The following is a 12,956-nucleotide window of genomic DNA, read 5'->3' as shown; positions in this document are numbered from 1 at the left end:
GGGCCTCCACTGGCGCATGGGGACGCTGGGGTTTAGCCACTCCCATGCTCCAGGGTGAGTCCACCGAAGCCTGAGGCCTCGCCCTGGGTTTGCAGTTTATAGCATCTTTCCCAAGAAAAGAGCCATCTATTAGTCCACGTGCTCTCTGGGTTGTTTTTATCTGAGTTGATCCCTAACCAACCCTACGACAGGGAAAGGATGGGAAGGATGTAACACCCTTCAATCCATTTGACAGATGAGGAAATCAAAGCATATGTTTAGGTGTTTGTTGACAAGGAATGATTTACCATAACTTTTATATATAGAAGTACTTAGGTCTTGGATAATAAATTTTAGTGCTGCTATAGCCTATTTAGCGACACCTGCCCCCCCCTCCATTGTCCTGTGTTTACTGGAAAGACAAGAGGGAAAAAAGGGGAGGAGGGAGAGTTTGTATTATTGTGTTTCCCCGAAAATAAGACCTAGCCGGACCATCAGCTCTAATGCGTCTTTTGGAGCAAAACTTAATATAAGACCGGGTACCCGGTCTTATATTAGAATAAGACAGGGTCTTATTTAAGACCCCGTCTTACATTATATTAAAAGGTACTTGCCTTATAGGTATGCCTGTAATAGGTGTGAAATCTTCCCTCAGGTGTTACCTTTTGGTAGATTCAAATGGACACAGCTGAGCTTACTGTATGACCAGTGTTCAACGATCTGTCTTCCTTGGCTCCTCCCAGTAGGTCCGTGGGTGCCTGCCATGGACAAAGGCCCGGCCTGGAGCCCCGAGGCTGCATCTGAGCCCTGAGGCTCTGGTCAATTCCAGGGACTGGAGCAGTGGGTTCACATCGCTGAGCTTCAGATTATGCTCACTTTGCCTCTTCATGGGGTTTCTGTGAGGCTCAAGATGAGAATGTACGGGAAAGGAATCGCCTTATCTACCGTGGCCCCTAAAAATCAGAGGTGGGAATCTTCTCTCCTTGGTCCTGGAACTTGAGGGTTGGGGAGTGAGAGAAACTGTGCATCTCAGAAAATTCTGTGTTCTCTTGTTTGCTCATCTTGGGTAAACCATGGGGAGCGCAGTTTCCATAGAGTCAGCAGGAACAAAAATGAGATTAATTCTCATGGAAATTCTGCCTTTAAACACGGAGTCCTAGGTTACAGGATCTTGACTGCAAACACAGAGCTGAGCCACTCAAAGAGTACTTTTCAGTTTTGCCTATTTTGGGGTTTTGTTCTGATTTCTTTTTTTTTTGAAGGGGTAGGGAGTTTGCCACACTCTAGATTATAAAATTAATACATGCTTTTGTAAAAACAAACTAAAATATAAAGAAAAAAGCCCTTTATAATCCAACATTCATATACCAATAATGTTAGCATTTCAGGTATATTTCTACTAGGTATTTTAAAAATTCATTTTAATATAACTGAGACCACAATCTATGTTATTTTATATTATATACCTTGTTTAGTACTATATCATACACATTTCCCCATGTCATTAAACCTTTTATAGTCAATTTTATGAATGTATTATGTATTTTTTAACAGTTCCCCGATTGTTAGGTTGTTTACATTTTTTGGCTAAGTAATACTCCAATGACTATCTTTGTGTATAAATATTTGACCACTTTATTTATTATCTCCTTAGCATGGTTTCCTGAAGTGGAATTTTTAGGTCAAACGATATAAACATTTTCATGACAGGATCACATTGCTAAGTGGCAATTTCCACGAGTGCTAATTCATGGCCTTCTTTACCTGCCTGCTTTACTACTGCATGCTAGTGTCCAGTATGGGGTTGTTTCTTCAAGTCTATGGATGGATGGGTGGGTGGGTGGATGAATGAATGAATATAAATTTTTCACTTATATGGCAGAATTTGCCTAGGAAATATGAAAACTAAAGATTATGTTTCATCCAAAGTGGTTCTAACCAGTGGATGCTAATAAAGAACCATGAACTATAAAGCCCCTTCCCCCCACCTGATTGAAGACTCTTCCGAATAATGAGTAATAGGACTTATTTAAACCAACTACATATCTAGAGCACAAATAGTTTTCAGTGCTTAATTAGAATAACTGCTGCAGGGCACTTAAACCCCCCCTGACTTTTCTGAGTAGAACCCTAGTCAGAGTTCTACTTTGCAAATTTCTCCACTGGTGTGTTTGCCTGGTAAAATTAGTAGATTCAGCTGTGATTTTAAAAAAACAAGCTCTGCCCAAAGCCTCTGGTGATCTTAGTCTTTATTCTCTGACAAATGAGTATTGCTAAATTGAAATACATAAAGTTGTAGCAATCTACATTTCAACCAGCAGTTTCTAAGTGTTTTATTGCTCCTTTGCTAATATTGCATATTATCATTTTTCATAACCTTTGTGATTTAATGGTTTAACATGTGAGAGTTTTTTGGTCTATTAAATAAGGCCACATCGAAGTTTTTAAAACAAATGGGATTATTTATATTTTTACTTATTTATTGAGATCTTAATGATTTCTTATCAATTTGTATGACCATTGTATACAATAAGGATGTTTGCAGAGTAAATTCTTCATAATATTTTTAAAATGAAGCAACACCAGGGAGGTGCTGATGTAACACATTATTTTGATGTATTAACATTTTTGAAGTAATTGTGTGTTTAAATTACTCGTAGAGGTGTTCTTGGGTGAAATGAGTGGTGTCTTGTCACAGGAATGACAAGTAGAGACTGTTTGATCCTTTGGGAAGCACTGAAACATCTAATGAGAGGCTGGACTGGTGATCTGTAAGTTCCCTTAAAACCTTGAGATTTTATGATTCTATCACTTGTCCAAGGATATAAGGCTAATAAGGTTTTGGGGGTTAGTTTTCTTTCTATTACTCTGTAACATCAACCTGATCCTACAAGAACCAAAGGATGATTTCTGGAGTCTGTTGCCTTTACAGTTGATCCTTGAACAATGTGGGGATTAGGGGCACCGGACTTGACTCGCCCCCCTGCATTCAAAATCTGCATATAACTTTGATTCCCCCAAAACTTAATTACCAATAACCTACTGTTGACCAGAAGCTTTACTGATAAGAGTGGATTAACATATTTTGTATATTATATGTATTATATGCTGTATTCTTACAATAAAGTAAGCTAGAGAAGAGAAAATGTTAAGAAAATCCTAAGTAAGAGAAAATACATTTATAGTAGTCCACATATGTTATTTATCGAAAAAATCCACGTATAAGTGGACCCATGCAGTTCAAACCAGGTTGTCCAAGGGTGGACTGTATTTACACTTTTTGAGGAAAGCCCAGGGTCGTTGAAGAGTGTGAATGTTTTGCATTCCAGCTGTATCCTGGCCCTTTAGCACTTTATAGGAAGTAAACAAGCATTTCTACTGAAAGTGTTTACATGAAGAACATTGATTTTGCAAACTTTTTCTAATTCAACTTTTGGTCTCTTCTGTGTAATAAAAATCTGTGCTTATATTTTACATATTTATTCTTTATTAAATGTTTTTTATTATTGTAGATTATTTATTTACATACAGACAGCTATACATGGTTGGACATCAAAACCATGTACTTTATTTTACGGGTAATTTAGGGATTTTTTTTTAAAGGTGATTGCTTATGTAGTTTTCAGTTGTGTCAACTTTGTAACTCCTCCCAACATAAAAATCAACTCCACTTCGATATGTCTGTAGGTTTCTATTGCGGATGTACTTGATTGCTGAGTCTTGACATAGAATAATGATGTAGATCTCTCATATGTATTTATTAAATACTATGAGAGCTATATGTGTTCTGACAGCTCATTTATTTCCCTTATTGGAATGCTCATTATTGTTGTAAATGCATATTTTATGACTAGTCTTCCCTATAGGCTACAAGTTTTGGGAGATTGGGGGAGGGAGCAAATGGGGCCTGATCCTGTTGTATCTCTAGCACTTAGTTTAGTGCTTGGCATTCTGTAAGATCTTTGCTGAATGGAATTGGATGTAATAGATTACCTTTAAAAACTAGACACAAAATGTGCAAGAGGTGACGGATTTAATGTGTGTTGAGAAAGCCGGCTGAGCGTGCTCTGAGCATGTGCTGGGGTGATGGTGAGGGTCTGAACAGCTACTTGGAGCTAGACACTAAGCTGGCATATCACATGCGTCACCTTTATAATCCTCACAGCGGTTCTTCAAGAATGTTTTTGTTTATATAGAGGAGGAATCAATGGTTTAGAGAGGTCGATTATCTTGTTAGTAAATGGTAGGACTGGAATTTGCTCTGAGTTTATGCTGGTTTGAAAATCCAGGCTCTTTTCTCTTCACCAGATGCCTGCAGTGAGCAGCCCAGCCGGGATGAGGCAGAGCTAGGAAGGCAAGGTGTGCTGATTTAGAAAAGGACTTGGTTCCACCGTCCTGAGATGACTTTTGTCTTGTATCGCTCCTCTCCATGCCCCTCCAATGCCTCCATGACCCTTCCACATCTCCATGCCCCCTGCTTCAGCTTCCCTTCCCACTCAGAGCCCAGTGCCTTCCCGATGCCGCCCTTCCTTACAGAGCCCCCTTTTGACCTTCTCCTCTAAACAAGCCACATACTACTCTCTCCTCCCCATCCAGCTTTGTCCCCGGTATTCTTCTTTTATCTAATCTGATAAACTCTTTTGGAAAAAGAATGGGATAATTGTTTTATAATGTTTCCTCTCCTCATGTGCTCTGTTAAATACAAATGCTAGTTGTAGGGATTTTGAAGTTGGGAGGGAGGCATTTGGGCAAAACGATATTTTGTCTCTTCAAATAAAACAATAGGAGGCAGACACTCTCTGAGCAGGGGCACAAAGAGCCCTCAGATCTTGGAGACAATAATAAGAGCTAACATTTCATTGGTTCAGTAAATTCATGTGAAGGCCTACTGTGTACTACTGTTCTAGGTGCTCACTGTATATTGACTCTTTTAATCCTCTTAACATCCCAATGAGGTAGGTGCTGATGTCGTCCATACAGTTGGGGAAAGGAGAGTTGGAACTAGAACCTGTAGGTTTGGCTCTGGAGCCACTCAGATCAGTAGGAGGAGGTGGGGAGCCAACGGGAGAAGGTGATGGAGAGGGGAAGGTGGAAAAGAGAATAAGAGAAAAAGAGAAGCTTTTAACAGTGGCTTAAGGATTTGACTGGAGATGAAACAAAAAGTAAAGTTAACCAGGGAACTTTTTTGCAATCCATTAAAGAGGTAGAGTAAGAAGAATAGGGAAGAATTAACACCTGTGCCAAGGGGGCAGTCCCTAATTATTTAGGCAGGGTCTGCTTGAACAGGTGCCCAAAGGAGTAGGACTACTACTGTGAAAGGATCTGTTACTCTAGTTTGTTATAGTGTATTATTGGGTGGAACTCTCCAGAAGCATAGCCAGATGGGGGTAGTGCAGAAAGAGTCCACCAAGGGATAATGTGGGAGAAGGTTCCAGGATGGGAGTGTGAGCCAAAGTGAGGGAAGAAATGAGTTTTTCCTGGTGAGTGGATTCCACAGAAATGGAAATTCAAATATTGGCCTCCAACAGCCAGAGGATTGTAGCAGGGGGCCTGGTGTGACAGGGAATTCCAAAGCCAGGATCATTCTGAAACTGAGTGGGTGTGGATTCCTGAGAAGCCTCCTCATTGTTACAAAGCAATTATTAAGTTATTTAAGCTGTATTAACTTCTCAGAAAGTAAACGTTTCTGGAAACGAGATTTGGAAGATGTAGGAGTCCCATTTTCCTGGGTAAGTGGTTGAAGGCAGGCAGCCAGGCTCCCGGTAGCATTCTGTGCTAAGGTGGTCAACCGTCCGGTTTGCCTGGGACTGTCCCAATTTTTGCACTGAAAATCCAGCCCCACTTCAGAGAGTGCAGGACTCTGCTCACATGGCATCTCCTCATAGAGGCCTTCCCTGACCATTATTTGAAATAGCATGCCACCCCCCACCCCGTACCCAATGATCACATCTTATTCCCTTCACCTGATAACACTTATCATTCCCTGAAATTACCTTGCTTATTTATTTATTTTTTCGTCTCTTCTTCAAAACTAGCATAAGCTCCAGGTCGGCAGGAACTTTGGCATCTTCACTGTTGTATCTCCTGCACATAGAACAGGGCTGGGCACACAGAAGGTGCTCGTTAAATATTTGTTGAATGAATGAGCACTTTTTAAAGTTTCCAGCCCTGCTCAGTTCTGGATGTACAACAGTGAGCAAACCCGGAAATGGTCCTTGCACTCATGAAGCATAGAGTTTAATGGAGGAGAGCGACATTAATGACATACTTTCACATATACAGGTAAAATTACAACTGGGATGAATGAACCAATGAATAGAGAGACCTAAAGGAGAGGTACTGATGCTTTGAGAAGATATGGTGCCGGGTGGAGTCTGGGGCCCAGGGCCAGTGAAGACTGGTCCAGGGAAGTAAAGGTTAAGTTGAATCTGAAGCTTACAGAAAAAATGCTTTCTAGGAAGAAGTGGACTCCACATGCAAAAGCCCTGTGGCAGAATGGAGTGGGCTTGTTTAGGAAACCACAAATAGGCCTTGTGGTCGGAGTGCAGAAAGCAAGGGGAGTCACACAGGACACTGAAGCCAGGCCACTCAGGGCCTCGTGTATTGGAGTCCTTTCTGAGGATTTGGCTATTTTTTCCCTAAGTGTAATGGGAATCATTGAAGGATTTTAAACAGGGTCTCTGTGTGTGTGTGTGTGTGTGTGTGTGTGTGTGTGTGAGAGAGAGAGAGAGAGAGAGACAGAGACAGAGACAGAGACAGAGACACACGATTAATCTTTTGTCTTTTGAGGTGAGCATTCAGTAGATTATCAGGGTTCCTCCATCCTAGTGGCTAAATGGTTAAAACTAGTCAGGAAGGGGACAATGAAAATATTCATAATTATAAAAGTTAGCTGATAGCCTTAGTTCTTCTTTTGTCTGCTGATGGACTAAATTCCTGTGGCCTTGATAAGGGTAGAAAAATGGGGAATAAAATTTGTGGCCAAATAAATTTGTGGCCAAGATTTCTTGAGGAATCTTTCTAGAACTTGGTACTCAATAAAGAACATACAATTGTGAAGCCACTATATTAAAAGCACTCTTCTGGGCTCTCTGGGAAGAGAAGAAGGAAACCACGTGAATGTCCTTCCGTCTTAGGGAGCTTAGATGTTTAACGCGAGGTAGGCAAATGAAAAAAGGCAGAGGACAGACCCAGAAACAAGTTTGATGAGAACTGCTTCTTAGAGATACCCAGGCACATGTTAATGTACAACCTCCTGTGAGAGCAAGGTCCATGGCTGAATCACTTGGTTCCTCCCACAGAAGTTAGCCAAGTGCCTTGCCCAAGAGATGTGCCAAATGAATGAAGCTGAGCCTGATCACCTCAGGAGAGAACAATTAGTCAATAAGCAAGTCAGGCCACTAGTGACACTTCCATTACAAAAAGTACTTTTAAAAGAAGGTAAATTCTGTGATGACAGAATTGTGTGTCCATTTTTTGTTTGTTCATTGCTATGTCCCCAGTGCCTAGTCTATTGTCACTCAATAATATTTTTGAATAAATGAATCTATTAGCTTAAGTGAGAGCCTCTGGAATGATCAGAGGATTTAGTGAGGAACTGGGTAAGTAAGTTAATGGTCCCTCCATGTGATGGGATACTATTCACCACCTAAAGAATTTATCACAGAAGAAGGCTTACTGACTAGGCAAGGTAGTGAAAGCACAGGCTGGAGGCCAACTGCCTGCAATGGAACCCAGTTCTGCCACTCACTAGCTGTGTGACGTTGGCGGGTGGGGGGAGGTTATTTAACCTCTCTGTAATTTAGTTTCCTCAACCATAAAATAGGTATAATAACAATACATACCTCAAAATGCTTATTTGATTTAATGAGTTAACATATAATGAGTTAGTGCATATAAAGTATGTAGGGCAGTGCTTGATACGTAGTAAACAGTGAGTATTAGCTCTAAGTGCTTTACATATATTGACTCTTAATCATCACAACAACCCTATGAAGTAGGCATGTTACGGTCCCCTTTCTATAGTAAATGATGTATAACAGTAATTTCTCTGAATTGATGGGTAGAAATTGGTTTTGTGGAGAGGAATGACATGATCTAATTTGTATTTGAACAGGATCACTGTCTGCTGTGTTGAAATCAGACTGAAGAGGCTGGAAGAGGGTAAAGGGAGAACCAAGAAGACCACTTAGGAAACAATAGCAAGAATCCAGGTGAGATGTAATATTGGCTTGCATCAGGGTGGTAACAGTGGAGGTACTGAAAAATAATCTGATTTAAGATATCTTTTGAAGATAGAACTCAAAGAATTTGCTGATGGAATGGAGGGGAGGTGTGCAAGAGATGAGTCATAGATGACTGCAAGATTTTGGATCCACTCATCTGGAAAGATGGAACTGCCATTTGCCGAACAAGAAAAACTACAGGAGAGTGGAGTTGGAATATATAGTTTGAGATGCCTGTTTATCACTCGAGCTGAGATAATGAGTAGGCAGGTGGAAATACTAGTCTGGTGTTCAGGGGAGAGTTCTAGAGATAGGAATATGGGAGCCATCAGTCTACAGGTGATATCAAAAGCCATGTGACTGGATAAGATCATCAAGTAAGTAAGTAGAGATGGAAAGCAGAAGTCCAAGTATTGAACCAAATCTGTAGGGGTTGGGAAGATGAGGAGGAACCAGCAGAGACTGAGGTGGACCAGCCCGGGAGGCAGGAGCATGTCAGATCCTGGTAGCCAACTGAAGAAAAGACTTGAAGTATTTTATGTGCTTTTAAATTTAATCTTGGAAACACCATTGTCAGTCACTCCTATCTCCATGTCAGTGATGTCACAGGTGAAGGAACTAAGGCTCACAGAGGTTGGGCCCAGGATGCTTGGTTTGTAGCAGAAATGGATTAGAGAACAAGTCTTCTGACTCGATGTCCAGTGCTGTTTCACTGCACCTCAACTCACTGCACCCCTGGTCCCTCTTGGTTGGAAGAGGGAGACTTGTCCATTTATTTTGTTAAATGGCGGCCCCCATCCCCAAATGGTTTGTTTTAAGCTAGTCATTCAACTTATCTGCCTTGGCACAGGTATTAAAGTAAGAGTGCTGGAAAAGAAGGAAAGAGGTTATGCAGCTCCATTGTCAATGATTAAAGGATATGATAGAATTTGTGTAAGCTGCTTAGAGATTTCAGTTTGGAGGTGCCTGGCCTCATGATAGTTGATGAGAATGATTATGAGCCTGTGATCAGGGCCACAGAGGATCAGTTGTATAGAGGTGTGTGTGTGTGTGTGTGTGTGTGTGTGTGTGTGTGTGTGTGTGAGAGAGAGAGAGAGAGAGAGAGAGAGAGAGAGAGAGAGAGAGAGAGAGAGAGAGAGAGAGAAAGGAACTAAAACCACTCGCCAACCTGATCAGCCCCTTTTGGCTTTTAGGACTGACCCTGGGATGCCTGGACCTTGGTCGGCCTTCAAGACTCTCCAGGAAGAACCCTGAGATCAGGCAGATGAGAAGTGACTGTGATGGCCCTCCTATGGAGAAAGAGTGCCTTCTTTCTTTGCTCGTAGAGAAAGGAGGATGGTCCTTATAGAGAGGAGGGTGCTATAGTGGAGGCCATCCAGAAATTTTAATATGCTCTATCTACGACATCGTCTTCCATCGGTCAGTGGCTTTATCTTGGAACTGTGAAAACAGAGTTGGACAAAACTGTGAGGAATTCCATGGGGTGGCACTGAAATATCTGTAAGAGCTGTGGTGCTAAAAGGATAAGAAGAAAATTCAAAATAGGGTGGGGTAGCAAATAGATTGTTTGAAACTAACCAAATGGCAAGCTGGGAGAGAAAGAATCAGGTATGGTGTCATCTCAATCTTTGGGAGGTAGGCTGTGAGACAAGGCAACTCAGAAATTGGTCTCAGTGTGTCTGTGGTGTTGCCACAGGGGCCTCTCTGGTTATTAAAAAACCTAATCCAGCCGAGATGGCATCTCCAAAATTGCCAGGGGCGGGGCGGGGGGTGGTAAACCGAGGACTATTTAAGATGGCATTGTTTCCTTAGAGGTAAGCAATTAAAAAAAAATTAAGACTTTATTTTTTAAAGTAGTTTTATGTTCAGTTTTAGAACAGAAAAATTGAGGGGTAGGTACAGAGATTTCCCATAAACCACGCCCACATCCCCAGACGTAAATAGTCTCTCCCATTATCAGCACCCTCCATTAGAATGGTACATTTGTTATAGTTAGCCTGTACGGACACGTCACAGTCACCCAGAGTTTATAGTTTACATTACAATGTCATACATTTGTCCAAACCCATAGAATGTATAACACCAAGTAGGAACCGTAATGACTGTGGATTTTGGGTAAGCATGTTTAATCCTGTGAAGATTTATAAATAAATGTAGAAATATTTAAGAGAATCATCAATCTCATAATTTTCTTAATTTGTACACATTTAGTATTTTTGATATTTGCTAAATTTATAGAGTAATGATCATCCTTTTGATACTAATTTAAAATATGTTATTAAGAAATTGACTTAGTTTTGTGATTTTAAATTAAAAGAAATTCTAAATTTGCTATCAGTATTGGAATATTTGAGAGTCTCTAAGATTTATCCTTTTTAAAAGTTTATTAGAGCAAGAAGAGGTTTTTAGACGATTGACATACTTACAGGAGAAATTAAATATTTTAAATATATAAACATGGTTTAAAATGTTTGAATGAGTTTCGTAAACTAAATTGGTAAATGGAATCAAACATTAATTAAAAGGCCTCTTAAAGGTGATTAACATTTGTTATATTTATAAAGAGTAATCATATCTCTAAATTAAATTTAAAAGTTTAAGGAAGACCTAGGTTTTTAAGTTTGTAACTTTAACAGATTAAGGATTAAGTTTTAAAAATCAAAGTAGCTCTCTATAATCTTTTCTATGCAAAGAGAGGGTCCTTGGGATTACCACAAAAGTCCTGTTACTCTATCAAAGAACCCACGGCAGTTCCTTAGTGTCTTGTCCGTTCGTGTGTTCCATGGCTCCTACTGCCAGGTTGCTTGTCCTTGGAGGACAGCTGACTAAGGCAGGAACCCATGGGGGAAGAGGAGAGCCTTGGTGTCTGGGAGCTGAGGAGGCAGAGGCAGCCCTACTCTGTGAACACCTAGAGATGGACGCAAAAGAATCGAGAGCTACCAAGAGAGTAGGGGAAGGAAAATGCAAGACTAGACTACAGAGTAAGAGGAACTCTAGAGACCAACAGAGGAATCAAAGATGGCTGAAGCTGTGAGTACACTTACAGAATAGGATTGTTACTTTGCATGAAACCAGTGTGGTTATTGTTTCATTTTATAGATGAAGAAACAGATTCAAGTGGTTAAATGACTTGCCAAGATCTCATGGCTAGCCAGAGGCACAGATGAGACCAGGGATTGCATTCTTTAACAACTCCTAATTCAGGATTCTTTTTAGAGAGTTGTTGTTGTTGTTGTTGTTGTTTTGTTGTTGTTGTTTTGTATCAACTGCAGGGCAAGTGGCTTTGCTAGTGAGGATCAAGTCAAATCATGGGTTGGTGGTTCAGGTTTTATGACTTGGCTGAAGTTGACACTGACTGATTTCCAAAGCTTTGGATGGAAAAGTGCTTAATTTTTAGATACACTCACTTCCTGGATCAGACTTTTAAGTCTCTCCTGGATTCTGGGCCTGAATACTGGGCCTTTCGAAGCAACCTTATTCCAAGGGGAATGTCCTCAGCACTGAGGTCTCTTATCCTGGTAGACGTCTTTCGAGGAACACAACTTTGAGGCCCTCTCTGAAGCCCTGTGCAAAATCCCAATGTGGCAGCATCTAGCTGGGGAAGGTCAGGGTGGGAGTAAGAGAAGTGGTGGTGGACAGCAATTGTAGTTGAGGGGAGTGGATCTGGTGAGGAATGAGGAGCAAGTCAGTGTGTCCTGGAAAATGGAAGGTTTCTGAGTAACAAGGGGCTATCGATCTCATTTGAAAAGCTCCCCCTGAAAGTAAAGAAATAAGGAGGGGCACAAAGGAGGTGTCCTTGAATTTCAACTTCCAGCCAGCTCTTACAGTAAGGAGCTTTAGAAGGGTTTCCCTGAGGTGGGCTGAGGGAGCTCTGAATGAGTGACATCTCTAGGGAAGAAGGGAAGTGATGCCATTGAGGACTGTGTGAAGTACAAAGAATCCCTCATTTTGCATGTACTTCCCATGGCCCTGATCACATCTAAGATGTTTAATAACATGCTTTACATCAGGGCAGGCTTGTGCAACTATTGTAATAACCTCTTACAATAACCTCTCTAGGAAGACAGAACAGGTAGCAGTATCCCTACTTTATGACTGAGGAATCTAATGTCCCAAAAAGATAAAAATATGCCTAATATAAAAAACCTAGAAAGTGGCTGGACCTGATTTCCAAGCTCGAATCCACTTTCCCCCCTTCTTCTGTTCTTCCTCTGTTCCTTCTTTCTCTCTCTTTTTTTATTTTAAAGGCTTTATTTATTTAATTTTTTTGTATGGCAATACAGTATCCCTATTAAGTGTTATTAAATATATTAAGATAGAAGAACACAAATAAATAAAGGTAAACTTAAAAAGTAGAAAAATTGTAATTCTAATCACTTAGAGATTATCTCTAACACCTTGATGTATGTCATTTTAGATTATTTTCTACACACACAATAGATATAATTATAAATATGGTCTCATACTACTAATAATTCCTATAACATATTTTTCTTTTTGCATTGTTCCAAAGAGGAATAAATAAGCTTTCGCTTTTTTAAAAAATAATTTGTTTATTTTTTCAATTACAGTTGACATACAATATTATATTAGTTTCAGGTGTACAACTTAGTGATTAGACATTTATATAACTTGCAAGGCGATCACCCCCATAAATATAGTACCCGTCTGACAACATGCATAGTTATTACAATATTATTGACTATATTCCTTATGTTATGCTTTACATCCCCAGGACTATTTTGTAACTGC

At 40.3% G+C, this 12,956-nt stretch overlaps 1 long non-coding RNA gene across 1 annotated transcript; it reads left to right on the top strand.

Moving 5' to 3' along the window:
• Window positions 1–730: 730 nt before the first annotated feature.
• On the top strand, window positions 731–10,329 carry LOC117023807 (uncharacterized). Its single transcript, XR_004423261.1, has 3 exons — window positions 731–945; window positions 8,096–8,192; window positions 9,398–10,329. It is a non-coding gene; the product is annotated as an uncharacterized LOC117023807 (long non-coding RNA).
• Window positions 10,330–12,956: the final 2,627 nt, after the last annotated feature.

The sequence above is a fragment of the Rhinolophus ferrumequinum genome, chromosome 6 (assembly GCF_004115265.2).
Source record: "Rhinolophus ferrumequinum isolate MPI-CBG mRhiFer1 chromosome 6, mRhiFer1_v1.p, whole genome shotgun sequence".
Classification (NCBI taxonomy): Eukaryota; Metazoa; Chordata; class Mammalia; order Chiroptera; family Rhinolophidae; genus Rhinolophus; species Rhinolophus ferrumequinum.
The sequence above is the reverse complement of the archived record's forward strand: the minus strand, read 5'-3'. Positions and strand labels throughout refer to the sequence as shown.